We start from the raw sequence: 18,711 nt of genomic DNA on the forward strand, positions 1-18,711 counted from the left end.
GGCTATTTTCAGTCATCTTAATTTAATATAAGATGATTTAGACTTCTGAAAGATGGTTTCCAACTGTGACTCTCTACCATTCCTCTTTCCTGAGAAAAGCAAGCACAGAATAATCCCTTGATTTTTTCCAATCTATTCCTTTTCCTTTTTCTGTGAATTGAGAAGGGAATATCAGAATCTTATGACCACTGACCACCAGATTCTTTGAACATCTGGTGCTGGCAAACTTGAGAAAAGAGGCAATGACTCCAAAGGTGTTGCTGTGAGCCCAAAAATTGCTGACCTTGTGACAAAAATTGGTCACTAGCAAACCCTTCTGTATTTTCTGTTTTCAAGATATTGAGTGGCTTAAAGTGTAGTATATAGCACATAAGACCTTCTCAGAGTTACATATATTACAAGGAAGTATAGAAACACCCTGAAAAAAAATCTACCCAGGAAAAACACACTCTCCATTTTCTCTACCCAAAAAATTCCACACTACTCTCTCCTGATTTGCTTTCTCTTTCTTCTTCCCCCTTCCTTCAAAAAGAAGTATCTAGCCTAGAACACCACTCAATGGGCAACTCATTTCACTTTTATCTGCCTCTGTTTCCTCCTCTATAAAATAAGAATCATGATAGCACCTACTTTCCAAGACTGTGAGGTTAAATGAGATAATCTATAAAGTATTTAGTACTTCCTACCTGACACATAATAGATACTTAACAAATTCTTGTTCTCTTCTTCTCAACCCCTTCTCTTTCCTATTTGCAGATGATCCAAGGGAGGAGAGGAAGGGGCTGAGACAATCATATACTCTATTATTTATAGATGTTGCCTTCTAGCTCTTACAGGTTCAGCTGCCAGCAGCAGAAGACATATTGCTGTAATTTATATGTAACCTGTATATATGTAATAGGACACTTCTGGGCTCTAGCTGTTTTGTATCTTATTGCATAATTGGGTTCACATTGATTGTGTGGGTAATTGGGAGAGAAATGTGAATATAAGATAAATTTTTACAATCTTAAAATGAAATTTTTAAATTTCAGTATCTCAACTGTTCAAATCTTTTCACCTTTGACCTTTTGATTTTTTTTTTATTTTTTCATATGTCCTTTCATCCTCCCATTCCATTTCTGTTATTGTTCAATCATTTTCTGTAGTTTTTGATTCTTTATGAGCCTACTTGAGGTTTTCTTGGTAAATATACTGAAATGATTTTCCATTTCTATCTTCAGCTCACTTGACAGTTCAAGAAACTGAGGCAGACTTAAATGACTAGAATCAGCAAGTAAGTGTCTGAGGCTGGACTTTGAACTCATGAAGATGAGTCTTCCTGATTCCAGGACCATTGTTCTATCCACTGTGCTACCTAGATGCCCTTTTCTAATGCCCATGAAAAACAGGGCCAAAATCAAGTAGGGAAGTGAAATTAAAGACACAGCCCTAGCATCCCCTGAAAACAATTGCTTCTCCCTTTAATTTCTTGATAATCTAATATTGGTCTAATCAGCTTAAGTTGATGTCACCTTAGTTAGCATTCTTATAGCAATTGTTGAATCCTTCAGTATTCATTATCCGCATTACCTAAAAGAGCTCTTGTCATGAAGGGAACGGAAAGATTTGGGAAGAAGAGAACAAGAATTTGTTAAGTATCTACCATATCCCTGCTACATAGTGCTAAATATTTTAAAGATATTATCTCATTTAACCTAATAACAATCCTGGAAAGTAGGTGCTTTTATGATCATTTTATAGTGAAGTAGACAGAAGTTGGTTGGGAATATCTGATGCCAAATTTAAATTGCCATCTTGACTCCAGGCCTAGAGCTCTGTTTGCTATCTCCCCCTCCCTAAAGCTGCCTTTTGGATATGAATGACCAAGATGACCCAAGAAAAAGTTTGGAGTGGCGCTCATTGTTAACCTAATTGATGGCAAAAGACAAAATTCTAACTGGGCTGCTTGGAGCCATGAATGGATAAATCAGGAGTGTTAATTCCATGCCGTAAAATGGGATACCACAACATGTAGCAGGAGAGAAGGAAGAGAGGAACAAGGGAAGGGAGAAGCAAAAAAGAGCTTATTCCTCTTTTTCTGGCCATTTGACTTTGGGACTGGCTTCCTTAAACTGAATTGTTTTTCATAACTTATTTTATCACCTCCTTTATTTCTGAACCAATAGGTTTAAAACAAAAGAAGAAAAGCTTAAAGGCTGTTTTGGTATGTTTCCTATACTTTCCACTCTTACTCCCACCTTCATCAGAGCCTTCCTATTTGGATATCAGAAAGGTCACGTCTACATTTTCTAGATTGCAACTTTTTGGGATACACAATAGCCTATCTACAATGTAATCATACTAATTCTACTGCCTCCCTACAGCGCAATTATATTAATTTTTTTTGTCTCCATGCTAACATAAGGTTTCTAATCCACATTTGGTACATAAGACTTTTATACTAACTTTTACCTCTAGACTCTAAAACTCTGAAATGTCCCTCTCTGATGACAAACTCCCATCCTTCAACATTTACCAAGAGAGAGGGTTACTGATCTGACCCTTCACAGAAACATAAATTAATCAATCAATTTATTAAATATTTACTATGTGCCAGGTACTTTGCTAGGTATAGGACCTAGAAGGGACCTCAGAGGCCCTATAGTTTTAACCTTGTTGTTTTACAAATAAGGAAACTGAGGCCCAGAGAAATTAAATAATTTGTCCAGACTCAAAAACCTCCATTATTTGGCCAATCTTCAAATCCTCTTCTGACTTTATTTGCTTTCCTGCACGGTCTGGACCACTTCAAAAAGACTGTTGAGAGCCCCCTTGAATACATTTTTCCTTGCTCCCCAGACATATGAGAATGAAAAATCTCCAAGAGAAAATCGTAACTATTCATTTTTTTCTACCTTTCTCCTAACCAGCTGTTTGGAGAAAGGTATGTTTATGGGTATTTGGTTCACTATACATTCATGTTGGTCTCTGCTTCTCAGAATTCCTTTTTATTTCTCTCCTTTTGATTCTACAGAATGCCACAGAATATCTGTTGTCAACTTTTTTTTAGAGTGGCTGGATAACACAGTGAATAGCATTCTGGCCTTGGAATAAGAAAGATCTGTTTGAATCCTGCCTCAGATATTAGGTGTATGATGCTGGGCGACTCATTTAATTGATTTAATTCTCTTTCTACCTCCATTTCCTCATCTATAAAACAAGAGTAACAATAATACCTTCCTTCCAGAGTCATTGTGAGAATCAAATGATATATGTAAAGGGTTTGCAAAGTATGAAAGACTGTATGAATGTTGTTTCCTCCTTTAATCAGACTTTCATTCCTATCCTTCTTCCACATATTCAATAGTTCATTTTGCTCCTTATTTTATAGAGATAATCTAGGCCATCCACTGTGAACCTACTCAGCTATCCTCCTCCAGACTTCAACACTTCAACACTCCTGTTTTAGGGGAAGAAATATTCCTTTTCCATTACAAGGCCAATCCTGACAACTTGTCTTGATCCCACCCCATACCACTGCCTCTAGGACATTAATCTGTCAATCATCCCAAGAGATAGGCTTTTCTTGTGTATTCAATATCTTGGTTCTTTCCTCTCTGCCTTCAAATTCCAATGTGTTCACATCTCTCTTATTGAATGTGGGAGGGAAGCCTTTCCTGAGTCCACTACTGTTCTTCCTCCCACTTAACTTTGTATTACTGAATTTCTCAAAACTGTAGTTTACATTCACTAGTCCCACTTCCCCATCAGTTACTCATGCCTTAACTCCTTGCATTCTGGCTCTCCCCTTCACAGATCTTACTGTAGTTACTCTCTTGATGACCAACAATTCATTTCAGCAAGCATTTATTAAATACTTTCTTTATGTGAAATATTGGGAATAAAAAATGAAATATTTTCTGCCTCAAGGACCTTACATTCTATTTGGTGACAGAAGAGTATATAGATAATAACAGCATTTTAAGGTTTGCAAGCACTTGACAAATATGATCTCAGTTGAACTTCACAATAATCCTGGGGAAAAAGTGTTCTTATTTATCTCCATTTTACAGATTCGGAAACTGAAGCACAGTTTGAGTGACTTGTCCAGGGCCACGTGACTAAGAAGTATCTTGAAGCTAGCTTTGAATTTAAGTTTTCCTGATTCCAGGTTCTGAATGCCCTACCCATTGTATGCCCTAGTTAATTATGCATAATGGCCATGTAATAAAATGATCAAGTAAAAGATCAATAAAAGGGAGGGCTCTAGAAAACTTTGTGAGATAAGAAAACACTAAAACATTAACTTGGCGCATGAGGGAAGGATTTGTGGATAAAGTGATGCTTCAGTTGAGCCTTGAAGGAATATAAGGAGATCAAAAGGCAGGAGATGGAGGAAAAGTATATTTCAGGTATAGTTTTTGATTTGTGAAAATGCACATAAGTAGGAGATGAAATTTTAAGTTTGAGAAATGACCAGAAGTTCAGTTTGGCTCGAATGTATCTAAGAGGATCTAAAAGAGAATAAAATGAAATAAGACTAGAAAGATAGTTGGAGTCAGAAATGGGAAAGTCCTAAATGCCACACTAAGGAATGTGTAATTTTATCCTAAAGGCCAGTAAGGGATTTTAGCCAGGGTAAGTCTGTGCCAGTAGGAACATTATTTTGGCCTCTGTGTGAAAAATAACTTGGAAAAGTGAATGTAGGAGGTAGGAACACTAATTAAAAGACTGAAATATGGTGTTGGAAGACTGTAGGAGATGTTCATAGATCAAATTAGGGGAAAATTTCACAAAGGAGGGTAATTTTATGTTATTTTTTTAAGGTGGATTGTATCAGTATCTTTTCTTTCTACTGATTTGGGGCTAAAAATGAATTGCAGGATCTCTAAGAGATGGATATATGACCAATACATATTTCCCACCATAATCTTCTCTTCCTTCTTTCTTTTATCTTTTTTTCTGTCCTTCCTCTCTTTGTCTTCTTTTAAATTTTCCTTTCTTTTTTGCCTCTTAGTGGCACCTAGTGGTATCCCTGGGCATTGCTTAGCCTCACTGGTGGACCACGGGAGTTGCAGATTTCTGCTCTGTTGCATCTTCCCTCTGGAAAACACCAAAGTTTTTTACCAGACATCTCTCATTCTCCTTAGCTAACCCTGTCATTCCTCTTTGGCAAGTTTACATTTTTTCATGATTTTAGATGCTTACTAAGAGTTTTGTATTATGGTAAAGTTTATAGGATATGCTGTATTTTAAAAAGACCAGGTCTATCAATTGCTTCAAATGATGCCAGAATTTTTTTTTATGACTTCAAAAACATTTCATTTAGATTACTATCATTTCTCCTATCTGGACAAAGGCACTTTAAATACAAATAACTACAAGAAGATATCATCGTTTTAATTTGAAAAGAAAATTTTTCTCCTACTATCTCTATTATGTGTAAACTGTGCCATTGTTTCAATTGATGCATCTTGGTTCTTTGAGGTATTCTTAAATTCCAGTCCTTATATCACTCCCTCTTGCCACAGGAAAGGTATTTTATGCATGACTGACATTCAATAAATGTTAATGGATGTTGTCAACATTTTTAAACTAGATCTATGATTTCGTTAGTGTAAAGAGCTCTCAGAAAGGAACTCTTCTTAACTGACAAAGATTAGCACTTTCTCCATAATTTGTAATCTTTGGGAGTTGCCTGAGCCACTGAGAAGTTATTTGATTTGCCTACAAACATACAGCCAAGTTAGTATATGTCAGAGGCAGGGTGGGAATCCAGATCTTGACTCCAAAGTTGTACCAGGATGTCTCTTGCTAATGGTATTACAAGACTTTAATAAACATGGGAATGGAGCCCAAACTCCAGTCCATTGTTCTATCTCTCACCTGCCCTGGCCTTTCTGATCTTTTATTTGGAATCCACTTCATTAATGGGAATAGTTTTAAAAAATACATGTAAGTAAGGATTTGCCATTTTGGGATTTTTCAGGTGTGTAAGTTTATGGACATTGGTTAAGAATCTGTGATATAGTTGAATGTTAGAGGGTCGAAGCTAGTGTGTAGATAGAGGGAGAAGGAGTTAAGATATAGGAACTATATCAAAGGGAATTTGATAGTGTCATCCATTTAGAACTTCAGAATAAAGCAGTAGACTTAAAGAAAAATTTTAATCATATTACTCATATCATCGACTCATAGATTTAGAACTAGAAGAGACCTTAGAAATCACCTAGTCCAACCTTTTTTGTTTTTTGGGGGGAGAGGCAAGTAGGGTTGACCCAGGGACACACAGCTAGTATAATTTATGTCCTCCTGATTCTATCTATTTCACCACCTAGCTACTACAGCCTCTTTCACTTTACAAATGAGATTGCAAGAATTCCAGAGAAGTTAAGTGACATTTCCCCAAGGTCACTTACTATGTTTGTTGACTGACTATTTAACAGTAATATTAGGGGAATTTATCCTAACATAGCTGCTTCTGGATTTACTTCATTCAGGAACGAGACCTCTTTTCTTTCTCTGAGTGATTTTGTTTTCCCAAAATCAAAGGACATATATAGCAAATTTGAACTATAAATGCCACCTAAAAGGAAATTTTCACCAGCATGTTATTATTATTTTACCCTTGCTCTACAATTGTGTTTTTATTTTCTATGTCAATTCTCCTTTCTAATTTCTAAATAGTGACAGAAATGAAGCTTTTCTCCATTCATTCTCTTCATTTCGGGACTTTTTCTCAACTAGCTCTAAGTACATTTATTGTTGATTTAGCCAGTAGATTGACAATGAAAACAAATAAAATTTATTTTGCTGTATTTTATTGCGGTTTTGCAGCTATCTTTGTGTTTGGGCATACCTGAAATCATATGCATAATATAAATAAATACAAATTTCAGCCCAAAATTTACATTTCAAAATACCTGTCCTTCTTGCCTACTCATTGACTTCCTAGGGTTTTTTTTTTTTTTAAATCACCTATCTTCCTATTCACTTCCTACTTCCTTGAAAGGCACTGGAATGCATTGAAAATCCCCAAAGCTGGATTTGAATTTTGCCTCTGCAACTTACTGTTTCTGTGATCTCTGACCTTTAAGTTTCCTTATCTGTAAAATGAGTGGGTTGTACTAAATGATGTCTAAATTTCCTCCTAGCCCTAAATGGGTTATTCTTAAATGTAACTCTCTAAGCCTAAATTTAGGTGTGAGTTGGTTTTTTGCTTTGTTTTGGGGTTTCACATCCCCTCTTAGGACCATGGGACATTCTCGTTATTCATGAAATGGATATTTTATTTCTCAGCAACCATTTAGTTGCTAAGGTGAATAGTCCACACTGAGAGAAACATTTTCAAACAGATTTCCCTGAAAAGAATCTCGAGAGCTGGAGGGTTATTGCTTATTGCTCAATACTTACTGAAAAAGTTGAGTTCATTCATAACACAGAGATTCATTTAGGTCTTTGTACCAAGTGGATGTAAAGGGTGCAGAGAGGAGAAACATTTTAACATTTTTTTCCTTTTTTCTTAAGACAAACCAATTCAGTGACATTTTCTGCATGCTAGCTTGAAGTAAAGGAAGAAGGAACAAACAGCAAATTAATCAGACAGGAAGCAAATAACCACAGTAGGATGTCTGTCTCTGACTCAGTGTGTTAACACTCAATCAGAAGTCCAGACCTTGTCTAAAATGGCTGGTTTGACTACACTATGTTGGTTCTAGCTGATAATTCGAATTTCAGGGATGGTTGTCATACTTATCTTAGGTCTCATAATGTCCTCTCTGCCTGTACCCTGATCATACACGTTCCACAGTGTCATTTGACGGTAAGACAACTGCATTTTAAGCTAAATTTATTTCCTTTACAAGGGCCTGGGGAGAACAAAATGGCTTGTAGTGAGTGGGTCATCCGTTCATGTCAAAATGAAAGGGCTTCGTTTGCTAAGAAAAGGTCCTTGCTATGGCTCCATGTAGAGTTCATAGCATGGTGATATTCATTAGCCATTACTTGGGGTGACATTAAGGGATTAGTAACTGCAATTATGAATTGTTAATGAGCAAAAAAACTTTACTAGCATTATTTTTCCTTTTCTTTGGAGAAGCCTTAACCTTTTTGTAATACATTTATTCTGAAATTGATATTTATTTCTGTTCTTGTATATGTGTGTGTGTGTGTATATATATATATATATATTTATATATTTACATATACAAATATGGTACAGTGTGGCCAAACATTTATTACTGAGCTATCAGTTTAGCAAGGATCTATGTTAAATTTCCAGTAAAGGCCTAGATAGTTGAACAAACATTACTATGATGTGTTGCTGTGCAACTATAGTAATATTTTTTCTTCTTAGGTAATATTCTTTTTTCTTATAGGGGAAAGGGATCTTTATTTTATTCAAAAATTAATTTTATTTTATTTTTAAATTATTTGTAAATGAATTTTATTTTAAGATTACTTTAAATTAATTTCATTTTATTTTTAAATTATCTTCATAATAGTTTTCTAGAAGAGGAGGATATTATATTTGAAATTTCATAAAGTATCCATTTAACACAAAAAAATTTTCAAACTCTGGAATTTTAAAAATCAGTCTCAGATTTTTAACAAGCATTTACTAAATCCTTGAAATGGCAACTTATTTTAGAATACATTTTTAGTCCAATGTGACAAAAATTTATTAAGTAAATATTACATTCAAAGAATTGTGTTAGAAAAAAGAAGGAAGGAGGAAGGAAGAAAACAAAAGGAAGGAAGGATGGAAGAAAGAAAGAGAGAAGGGGAGGGAGAGAAGGGGGGAGGAAAGAAGGAAAGGAAGGAAAGGGAAGGGAAGGAGGAAGGGAAGGGGAGGGGAGGAAGGGAAGGGAAGAGGGAAGGGAAAGGAAGGGAAGAGGGAAGGGAAAGGAAGGGAAGAGGGAAGGGAAAGGAAGGGAGGAAGGAAGGAAGGAAGGGAAGAGGGAAGGGAAAGGAAGGGAAGAGGGAAGGGAAAGGAAGGGAGGGGAGGAGAAGGGAAGGGAAAGGAAGGGAGGAGGGAAGGGAAAGAAAGGGAAGAGAGAAGGGAAAGGGAGGGGAGGGGAGGGAAGTGGAGGGGAGGGGAGGGGAGGGGAGGGAAGAGAAGAAAAGGGGAGGGGAGGGGAGGGGAGGGGAAAAAGGGAAAGGGAAGGGATAGGATACAACATATAAACAAATAAATATGTATATGATTATTTGGGTAGGAGGGAAAGAGTACTAACAATTAACATAATCAAGAAAGGATCTCTTCTGGAGCTGTGTGACTTGATCCTTGAAGGAAGCTAGAAATTGTAAGAGTTAGTGATGAAGGGGGAGAGGGAATACATTCCAGGAATGAGGGATAGGCACAGAAATAGTATTTGAAATACCAAGTTCAGAGAACATCAAGCAGTTCTATTTTGTTAGAGTGTAGAATGTATAAAGGGGCAGTAATGAGCCATGAGAGTAGAAAGATAGGTTAAAGCCATATTGTGAAAGACTTTAAGTACCAACTTATTTGGTTGGTATCCTCTATTTGAGGAATCTCTGAAGGTTCTTTGGGAGGCAAAGGAACAAGGGCAGAAATACTTCAAAATATGTTTTTGGCAGCAATGAGGAGGATGAATTGGAGAAGAGACTGAAAGCAGAGGAGCTAATTAGGAGAATGAAGGTGAGAGATAACAAAGGCCTTGGCTAGGTTTTGTGACTGGAGAAGAAAGTAGATACAAGGAATGTTGTAGAAGTAGAATTGGCAAGATATCAGATGTGGGAGGTAGAAGAGAGGTACAGTTGAGGATGACTCCAACGTTGGCAGCCTGGGCAATGGTGATCTCCACAGGAAAAAAAAATTTTTTTAGAAGAAGAGTGGATTTAGCAGATGTAGATAACAAGCATCTTTTTGAACATGTTGAGTTTGAAATATCTACAGGACACTTTGAGATATATGAGACAGTGAATAATGCTGGATGAGACTGATTTTAATCTCTATGTTCCTCAAGATTTATCTGTGCATTCATAGAGTTGACAGGGTGACTCTTGGTAGAGAGAGTTCCCACATGGGGAGTTTCCTTTTTTAAAATTTTATTTTTCTTTTCAGTTCTAAATTCTCTCCATCTATCCTGTCTTCTCCTTATTCCCCTCCTCCCCCCACTTGAGAAGACAAGAAATATAATACCCATTATACATACAAAATCATGGAAAACATATTTTTACATAAGCTATGTTCCAGAGGGGGAAAACAAGAAAAATAAAGAGGAAAAAATAAAGGAAAAAAATGCTTCATTTGACACTCTGAGTTTATCAGTTCTCAATTTGGAGGTGGCTAAGCTTTTTTCATTATGAATGCTTTGAAATTATGGTGGATTACTGTATTGGTCAGAGTTATTAAGTCTTTCACCTTCACAAAAATGAATTTTATAATACTGTGTTACTATATATATATTGTTTTTCTGTTTCTGCTCATTTCACTTTTTATCAATTCATATAGACCTTTCCACTTTTTCTGAAAACATTTCCTTCATCATTTCTTACAGCACGACAGTATTCCATCACATTCATATACTATAATTTGTTCAGACATTCCCCAGTTTAAGGGCATCTTTGCCATCACAAAAAGAATTGCTATCAGTATCTTCATAAGTTGAAGTCCTTTTCCTTTTTCTTTGATCTATTTGGAGGATAAACCTAGGATTAATATTGCTGGGTCAAAGAATATGTCCCATTTTATATCTTTTTGGTCATAATTCCAAAATTTTTTCTCTAGAATGGTTGGACCTGAGGTAGCTAGGTGGTATAGTGGATAGAGCACCCACGAAGAACCTGAGTTCAAATGTGACTTCAGACACTTAACACTTCCTAGCTGTGTGATCCTGGGCAAGTCACCTAATCCCAATTGCCTCAGCAAAAAAAAAAAATAAATAAAAATAAAAATAGAATAGTTGGACCATTCATAACTCTGCCAACAATGCATTAGTTTATCTAATTTCCCACATCTTCTTCAGCATCTGTTATTTTGTTTTTCTGTCATCTTAGCCAATCTAATAAATGAGATGGTAGTTCAGAGTCGTTTCAATTTGCATTTCACATGAGAGTTTCTAACAAAGGTTTCCTACACTAACAAAACCACAGATCCTTTACAAATCCAGATAATATATGTATCTAAAATAAAGTTCTATGAAATTCTCAAACTCTTTACCTGCAAATGCCTATTATTTTCCTTTTCAACAAACTCAGAAAACTTGTGGTTTGGGTTTTTTTTTTTTAATTCTTAGGAGCTACCCACAAAAATAATCTAAACTTAGGGAGCTTTTTTCCTTAGAAAATCACAAAATGGCCAACCGAGTCAGTCAACAAGCATTTATGGGAATACAAATTTAAAAAAAGATAATCCAAAGAGTTTACATTTTAGTGGATGAAGATAACACATATATGGGACAAAGGTAGAAGGTTAAGGGAGGTGGAGGAAAGATATGATAGAGGAAGTCCAAAGCATAGTCCAAAGAGGAATGAGAAAAAACTAGTCTGGGTGCCCTCCTTAAATGGGGGTTCTGGCAGGAACCATCCAATCAGAGGGAGAGGTCACAGAGGCAGAGCGAACTTCCAATGTGCAAATTATAAGGCTGGAGTGAGACTTCAAGAGGAAGAGTTGGGGCATGGTAGAAGAATTGTTGTCATTTTTATCATCTACCTTTAAAAATTAAACTTTAAAAATATGTTATTTAAACATACATTAGATTGCTTGCTATCTAGAGGAAGGGGCTGGGGGAAGGAGGGGAAAATCTGAAACACAAAGCTATGCAAAGATCAATATTGAAAAATTTTCCATGCATATGTTTTGAAAATAAAAAGATTTAAAAATAATAAAAAATTCAGATTTAAATTTTTTTAAAAATTTTAAAGAAAATGTTATTTAAAAAGTATATCGAATACTAAATTATTTATTAACTTGGGCTATGAGCTACAGAGTGTTATGACCTCTAAAAAGGGGTTATCTAATCAACCATTGGTCATCTTTTTCAGTTCTTTGAGAGAGAGCCCTCTGAGCTGTTATGTTAAAAGCAACCCATTATAGTGAAAATTATTCTCTGGACTCTGACCAAAATTATATTTCAATGATGACGTCAGTGATAACAAGGCCAAGTGGGTCTAGCCTCTAAGCTATTAGTCCCCTTCTTTATTACTCCCTTACTCTGTCTAGTGCCAGGATCCCTAACCAGGATTTTCACAAAAAAAAGTAGTGGCACCTGCATGGATAAATAGAGTAGATTGGTCTCCACTTAAGGCTCTTAAAAACTAGTTTCTTAAAGACCAGCTAATATTTTGTTGATATTTCATATATTTTGATGAATGTTTCATACATATTTAAAGTATAATCCATTTCATTTTCATCAGTCTCCCTCTAAAAGATATTACCACTTTGATTTCTAGCTCTTTTTTATTTTGTTTCATTAAATTGTTATCTACTAGTTCTTCTAAGAGGAGTTTTTACATCTACAGTCCTCCTGGGTTTGTTAAAGCTAAAAGAGACCTTAGAATCTCATCTAACCCCCTCATTTGGCAGATGAGGAAACTGAGGGGGGAGGCCAAATGACTTGTCAAAGTGATAGTAAATGTAGAGAGGCAGGATCCAAATCCAAATATTTAGAATCCAAATCCAGCACTGTTTTCATAATGCTATACTGTCAAAAAAAATCTACCAAGGAAGACTAGTCCTTAACTTTGCATTGCTCAATGTAGAACGTTTAATTCAAGGCACTAGAGGGATGCAAGATTTAATTAGAAATGTGTTTCTGAGAAACTGCACATTAGATTGAATGAATATGTCCCATAATAATAGCTAATATTTATGCAGTGCTTTCCAAAGAGCTTTACATGTTCTTTTTCATTAGATCTTCACAACAATCCTGGGATGTATTATTTTAATGATGAAGAAACTAAGATTGTGAGAGATAAAGGGATTTGCTCAGGTCTTTCTAATTCCAGACATAGCTAATGATCTAAATCATTATCTGGCTTCCCCAATTCAATAATAATAGCTAAAATTTATATATTACTTACTATGTGCCAAACTCTGTGCTAAAAACACTTTACAAATATTATCTTATTTTGTCCTTACAACAATCCTTGGAGAGAAGTGCCATAATTATCCCCCTTTTTTAGATAAGTAAACTGAGGCAAACAGAGATTAAGGGACTTGCCTCACTACCCTGACCTAGCGGATCACCAGTTTGTCCTAGTTCATGGAGCTAGCATATGTCAGAGAAGGTTCTATCCCTACAAGGACAAAAATGAAAAAATAATCTCTGCCTTCTAGGAACTTACATTCTACTGAGAGATACAATATGTAAACAGATAAGTATCAGACAACTTAAGGAGAAAGAGAGAACTGATAACCAAGGACAACCTTCCCTAAAGAGAAAATACTTAAAAGAAACAAAAGATTATGAAAGCTAGAGAGGGGAGCTGAGGTTTGGAGGAAAGTCTCTTGAACTGGACAGCAGCATAATAATATACAAGTTCAGGGAAAATACCATGATTCAGCAGCTAGATGGGGCAGTGTATAGAACGCTTGGCCTGGAGTCAGAAGACAAAATACAAATCTTGTTTCAGACACTTTGTAGCTGTGTGACATGGAGCTTCCTCATAATTCCTGTTGGTCTCAGTTTCCTTATCTGAAAAAATAAGGATAATAACAGTACCTACCTCCCTGGGTTATTGTAAGAATTATGTGGGAATAATTATAAAGCACTTAATACAGTGACTGGCATATAGTAGGTACTTTATAAATGTTATCTAGAGAGAAGAAAGAGGGGGAGAGAGAGACAGAGACAGAGAGAGACAGACAGACAGACAGACAGAGAGAGAGATGTGACAGATAGATTCATAGATAGATAGAAGATGGATGGATGAATAGATAGACAGATTCATAGCTAGATAGATTCATAGATGGATAAACACACACACACACACATATACACACACATATACATATATACAATTATCCCTTCTGCATCAAAGGGGTTAAGGGCATGGCATCCCCATAATCTAGAAAATGTAAAGTTTTTGGTCCTTCATACCAGAGAAGTCTGAATATTTCCTTTTTCTGTTGTGGGTTATATACAGTACTTTATTGTAAAATTTGTCTTATGTATTTAGTCTTAGGCTCTGTGTGATCAGTGTGTTATCTGCAGCTTCCATGAAATTCCCCCAAAATTCCCATTTAATTCCTTGTGCCAACCTGCAATATATTGAAACCATAATTACATTGTGAAAGGAATAACTATTTGTGTGTATATATATGTATATGTGCATATGTACATATATCTGTGTATATTTTGTATATATACATATTTATAAATATTTTTCTACTCATCATCATCCTCTTGAGAGGGTAATGATGAATAGCAAAATGTTTTAATTCTTTTGAAAGTCTTTTTACTCCTTTAGAAGTAAATTTGGTGACATTTTTCTTATTTTACAATTCATCTTATGAAAAGGGAAAAAAAGATATTACACGGTGAGGCTGTTGTTGTTGATTGTCCTTCATTCCTGAAGATGACCGTGGCATCAGGGAGGGGATGCCATGACATACAAGTAAATTGAGTTGAATTGAGGGAGGCTGTGCAGTCACCTGCCTCACTTTCTCCTTTACAACCATCTGGGTCCAGTGACCAAATGACTGGAGATATCCCTGGATGCAGTGGGAGACTTGGGCCTTTTAAAATTAAGTTCTTTAGTTTAACAAGTTTGGCTTAATAGGTCTCAGTTTGACTAAATTAATGTCCATTCAGTAATTAAGACTAGATAAGAAAACTGAAAGGCAGATCTTTAAGAAAAGATTTTCAGTAGCTTTTAAAATTACTTCTAGAGAGAATATTGTATACCCTACCTCCTCAGCCCCACACAGCTACAGGTTTCCCTAGCTTGCTTCAAAGATTCAACTCAAATGCTACCCTCTGTAAGAGACTTTTCCTGGGTTCCTCTCTCCCTTTCTCCATTGCCTTTTCTCTGAAATAAGCTTCCATCTACTCTTTGTGAATATTATATGCATGAAGTTGTCCCTCTTGCTAGAAAAGGAGCTAGTTGAGGGCTGTGGCTTGGTTTCTATCTTTTTTGGTATCGCCAGCACTTAACACAGTGCCTAGAACAAAGTAATTATTTAATTAAATGCTCTTTGGCTGGATTGATGGATGGAAATAATAATTGGAGAGAGTGGATTCAATTAGTTACTTAAATGAACTTCTATGTGTGTTTTCAGACCTGTGATTTCATTGTTCCTTATGGAACTCCAGGTTAAAAAAAACTCCCTCTAGAACATATATTTGCTACTGTCATATCATTTATAAACCAGGTACTTGAGAGGAAAGTGACTTGTCCAAGGTCACACAGCAATATATAGTAGAGGCAGGATATGAACCAGCTCTTCTGTCTTCCTGTGTCAGCTCTCTATCAGCTGCATTCATTGCTTCTCAAAATAAAATTGTTTTCCCAATAATAATCCTCCTACAGTTAAAAACTTAAAGATGGGAGTGTCTCTCAGCTGTTATTAACTTTTATGCCTTAATAAATGAGTCTCAATTTTCTCCAGAGTCTAAGTTTTACTCTTGCCTACTAAGTGTATGGAAGAACAAAGGATACTGGTTATAGCAGCACCAAAAAACCAGTGTGAATTTTATTTCTTTTAAACTTGATGCTTTTGGAAGCTGTTCTGACAGTAGTACTACGGGACTTTGTGCAACCACATGGCTAAATTTAGTAACATTTTGGAACCTTCAGAGTGACTTGTTTGAAAAAGGGCTTGTTTCTCCTGCTGTTTACTTTATATGAAATCTATTTCAAAAATAATCTGGAAAGCTCACTAAATATAGTAGATTAGAAGCAATATAGTTCCACAGAAGACAGAAGGGAGGAGAAAAGGGAACAATCTTGCAATTAAATTCTTTGTTTTAAATAGTTTAGAAGTAGAAAAGGAAAAAAAAAAAAGATGGAAAGATTGAGTAATGTTTTCTGTGGAAGGAATCAGGCTGCAAACATTTACTGTATAATTTGCTAATAATAATAATTGAAATTTAATAGAGTGTGTTAAGATCTACAAAATACTTTACATTCAGGTATTATCCTGATGAACCTCTGGACAACCCTGCAAGGTTGATGCTAGACCTGTCCCCCTTTTACAGATAAGAAAGCTGAAGTTCCCAGAGATTAAATGACGTGCTCAGCATCACATAGCTGGTAAGTGTCTGTTTGAACTCAGATCTTCCTAACTCTGCTGTTCTACAGATCATAGATTTAGGATGGAAGCCATCTAGAATAACCCATTCATTTTATAGATGAGAAAAAATGAGTTGCAGTGAAGTTATATTTCCTGGCCGAGGCCAAAGAGAGTATGAATGGCAGAGTGAAGATTTAAAATCAGCCTTTCTAACTCCAAATTCATCACTCATTTCAATGAACCATGTGACCTCTAGCCACTAGACTCTATATCTCTCATGGAATTGCAAGCTATCCCTGATTAATAAACCAGATTCATCTGGTTCTCTGTACTGACAAAGTATAGTTCTCCCTTTTATCTCTCATTCAATTGACTTTTTTTAAAAATTTATTTATATCATATTAATTTCCAAACATATCTTTCCTATTCCAAACTGAATAAATCAATTAACATTTAAGTGTCTCCTGTTGGAGCAGCTAGGTGGGGCAGTAGATAGAGCACCAGCCTTGAAGTCAGGAGGACCTGAGTTCAAATCTGATCTCAGCCACTTAACACGTCCTAGCTGTGTGACCCTGGGCAAGTCACTTAACCCCAATTGCCTCAGGGAAAAAAAAAAAAAAAGTGTCTACTGTTAAGATAGGTAGTGGCTCAGTGAATAGAGCACTGGGCCTGCAGTCAGGAATACCTAAGTTCAAATCTAGTGAAAAACATTTCGTAAGTGTGTGATCCTGGGCCAGTCACTTAACCTGTAGAGAAGGAAATGGCAAACCACTTCAGCGTCTTTGCCAAGAAAACCTCATAAAGAATCGCTCATGAGAAGAATCTTTTCATGAAGAGTCAGATATGACTGAACAATACTGTGTACCAAACATTCTGCTAAATTATAAAGAAAGACAAGACGGTTCATGTTGCCAAGAAGTTCACTGCCTAATGGCAGAAACAGCCTGCAAACAACTATGTACAAACAAGATACTGAAACTAAAAAGTAGGAAGCCTTTACTTGGACCAAAACCTAAAAAAGTTGTTTGCTGCTTTTTTTTTTTTAACAGTTTAAATAAAACAAATCTGACTGACTTTTTAAATCTAGCATTGTTCTCCTTGGGTCCTTGTATTACAGTACCCAGGTACTGGGTTACCTAGTAACCCATGAAGTCCTTGTATATATGTAGCTAGAAGCTCCTAGGACCAGCTTCCCAGTATCCATTTGGTTTTTTAAAAAATCTCCATGTTAATGATCATTTCTGCCATCAAAGAGTTAAAATATTATAAAAGACAACTCAATAAGTGGGGATTTTTCTAGCCAGTATCATAATATAGAAACTACAGGCAACTGCAGCTGCAAAAAGTTTGTGTTAAAGAAACAGGATGACTGTGGTTTTCTGTGAAAATTAATTTTTCCTGTTGAGTATTTTTTTACAGGAAGTTCAAGAACAAAGCCAATTTCATCTTAATTAGTCTGATAGATTTCAGGCCTTAAGCACCTTCAACTTTGAAAATTAAACTAGTTAGGTGATTCCAGTGAGATCCATTTCAGTGGTGGATTCTGCGCAATAGAAACAGGAACAGTTAGGAGAGGAATACAGATGCTTTTGAGGCGTTTTGATTCAAGATGGAAGCAGCCATTAAAATCTGTTGTCTTTTCTTTCTCCATTGTAATTTGATATTGTTTCATCATAATTTAATGTGAATTTTAAAGTTTTTTAAAAAGAAGATTATCAGACTTAGATATAGAGCTTAAAGGAACTTTAGAAATTAACTAGTACAAGCCTTTCATTTTTTAAAATAAGTTTTTATTTTTTAATATCACCATAATTTTCCCCAACATCCCTCTAAACTCTTCTTCCAAAGAGACATTACACATAACAAATAATATTTTTCAAGATAAAAAAGAAAAAGACAAGGGAAAAAATCAATAGTGGGATCACCTTCTACAGGAAACCTTTCCTGATCCCTCAATTCTAGTGTGATCCTTCTGTTGATTATTTTCAATTTCTCTTGTATATAGCTTCTTTGTCCTTAGCACAGTGTCTGACACAAAATAGGTTCCTAATAAATGTTTATTGATTGACCAACATATCAAAAATGTATTCAAAGTCCAACACTTGTGCACCTCTTCCCTCTGCCAAGGAAAAGAACACATGCTTGAGGTAGGGCGGGGAATAGAATATTTTCTTCTCATAGCTCTCTTTTTGAATAATACTTGTTCTTTATCATTTGGCAATATTCAATTTTCATTTCCTTTTTAAGTTATCTATTTGGATTGCTGTAGTTATGCTATATATTGTTTTCTTGACTCTTTACTTCATTACTTTATATAGATCTTTCTAATAAACTTCTCTATATTAGTCACATTCATTATTGCTTATACCACAATATTTCATTATGTGCATGCTCCACAGTTTTTGTAAACATTCTCCAATCAATGAATATCTATTTTTTTTCCAATTTTTTTTTCACAAAAAGTGCTGCAAATGTTTTGCTCCATATAAAAATTTTCTTCTTCTCATCAATGATCTCCTTGGGAT

General features: G+C 35.6%; 1 protein-coding gene across 8 annotated transcripts in view; it reads left to right on the forward strand.

The window, feature by feature from the left end:
- Nucleotides 1–18,711, forward strand: part of WIPF1 (WAS/WASL interacting protein family member 1) — a 173,278-nt gene that overhangs the window by 121,359 nt on the left and 33,208 nt on the right. The window contains exons 1-2 of one of the 8 annotated variants that reach the window (XM_051986179.1): nt 7,657–7,804; nt 16,086–16,206. The exons of 4 other annotated variants lie outside the window; for them this stretch is intronic. The gene's annotated coding sequence lies outside the window, so the exon portion shown is untranslated. Of the gene's footprint in view, nt 1–7,656; nt 7,805–15,625; nt 16,207–18,711 lie in introns of those variants that run through there. 3 more of the 8 variants (XM_051986176.1, XM_051986182.1, XM_051986178.1) reach the window with 3 other exon arrangements.

The sequence above is a fragment of the Antechinus flavipes genome, chromosome 3 (genome assembly GCF_016432865.1).
Source record: "Antechinus flavipes isolate AdamAnt ecotype Samford, QLD, Australia chromosome 3, AdamAnt_v2, whole genome shotgun sequence".
Taxonomy (NCBI): domain Eukaryota; kingdom Metazoa; phylum Chordata; class Mammalia; order Dasyuromorphia; family Dasyuridae; genus Antechinus; species Antechinus flavipes.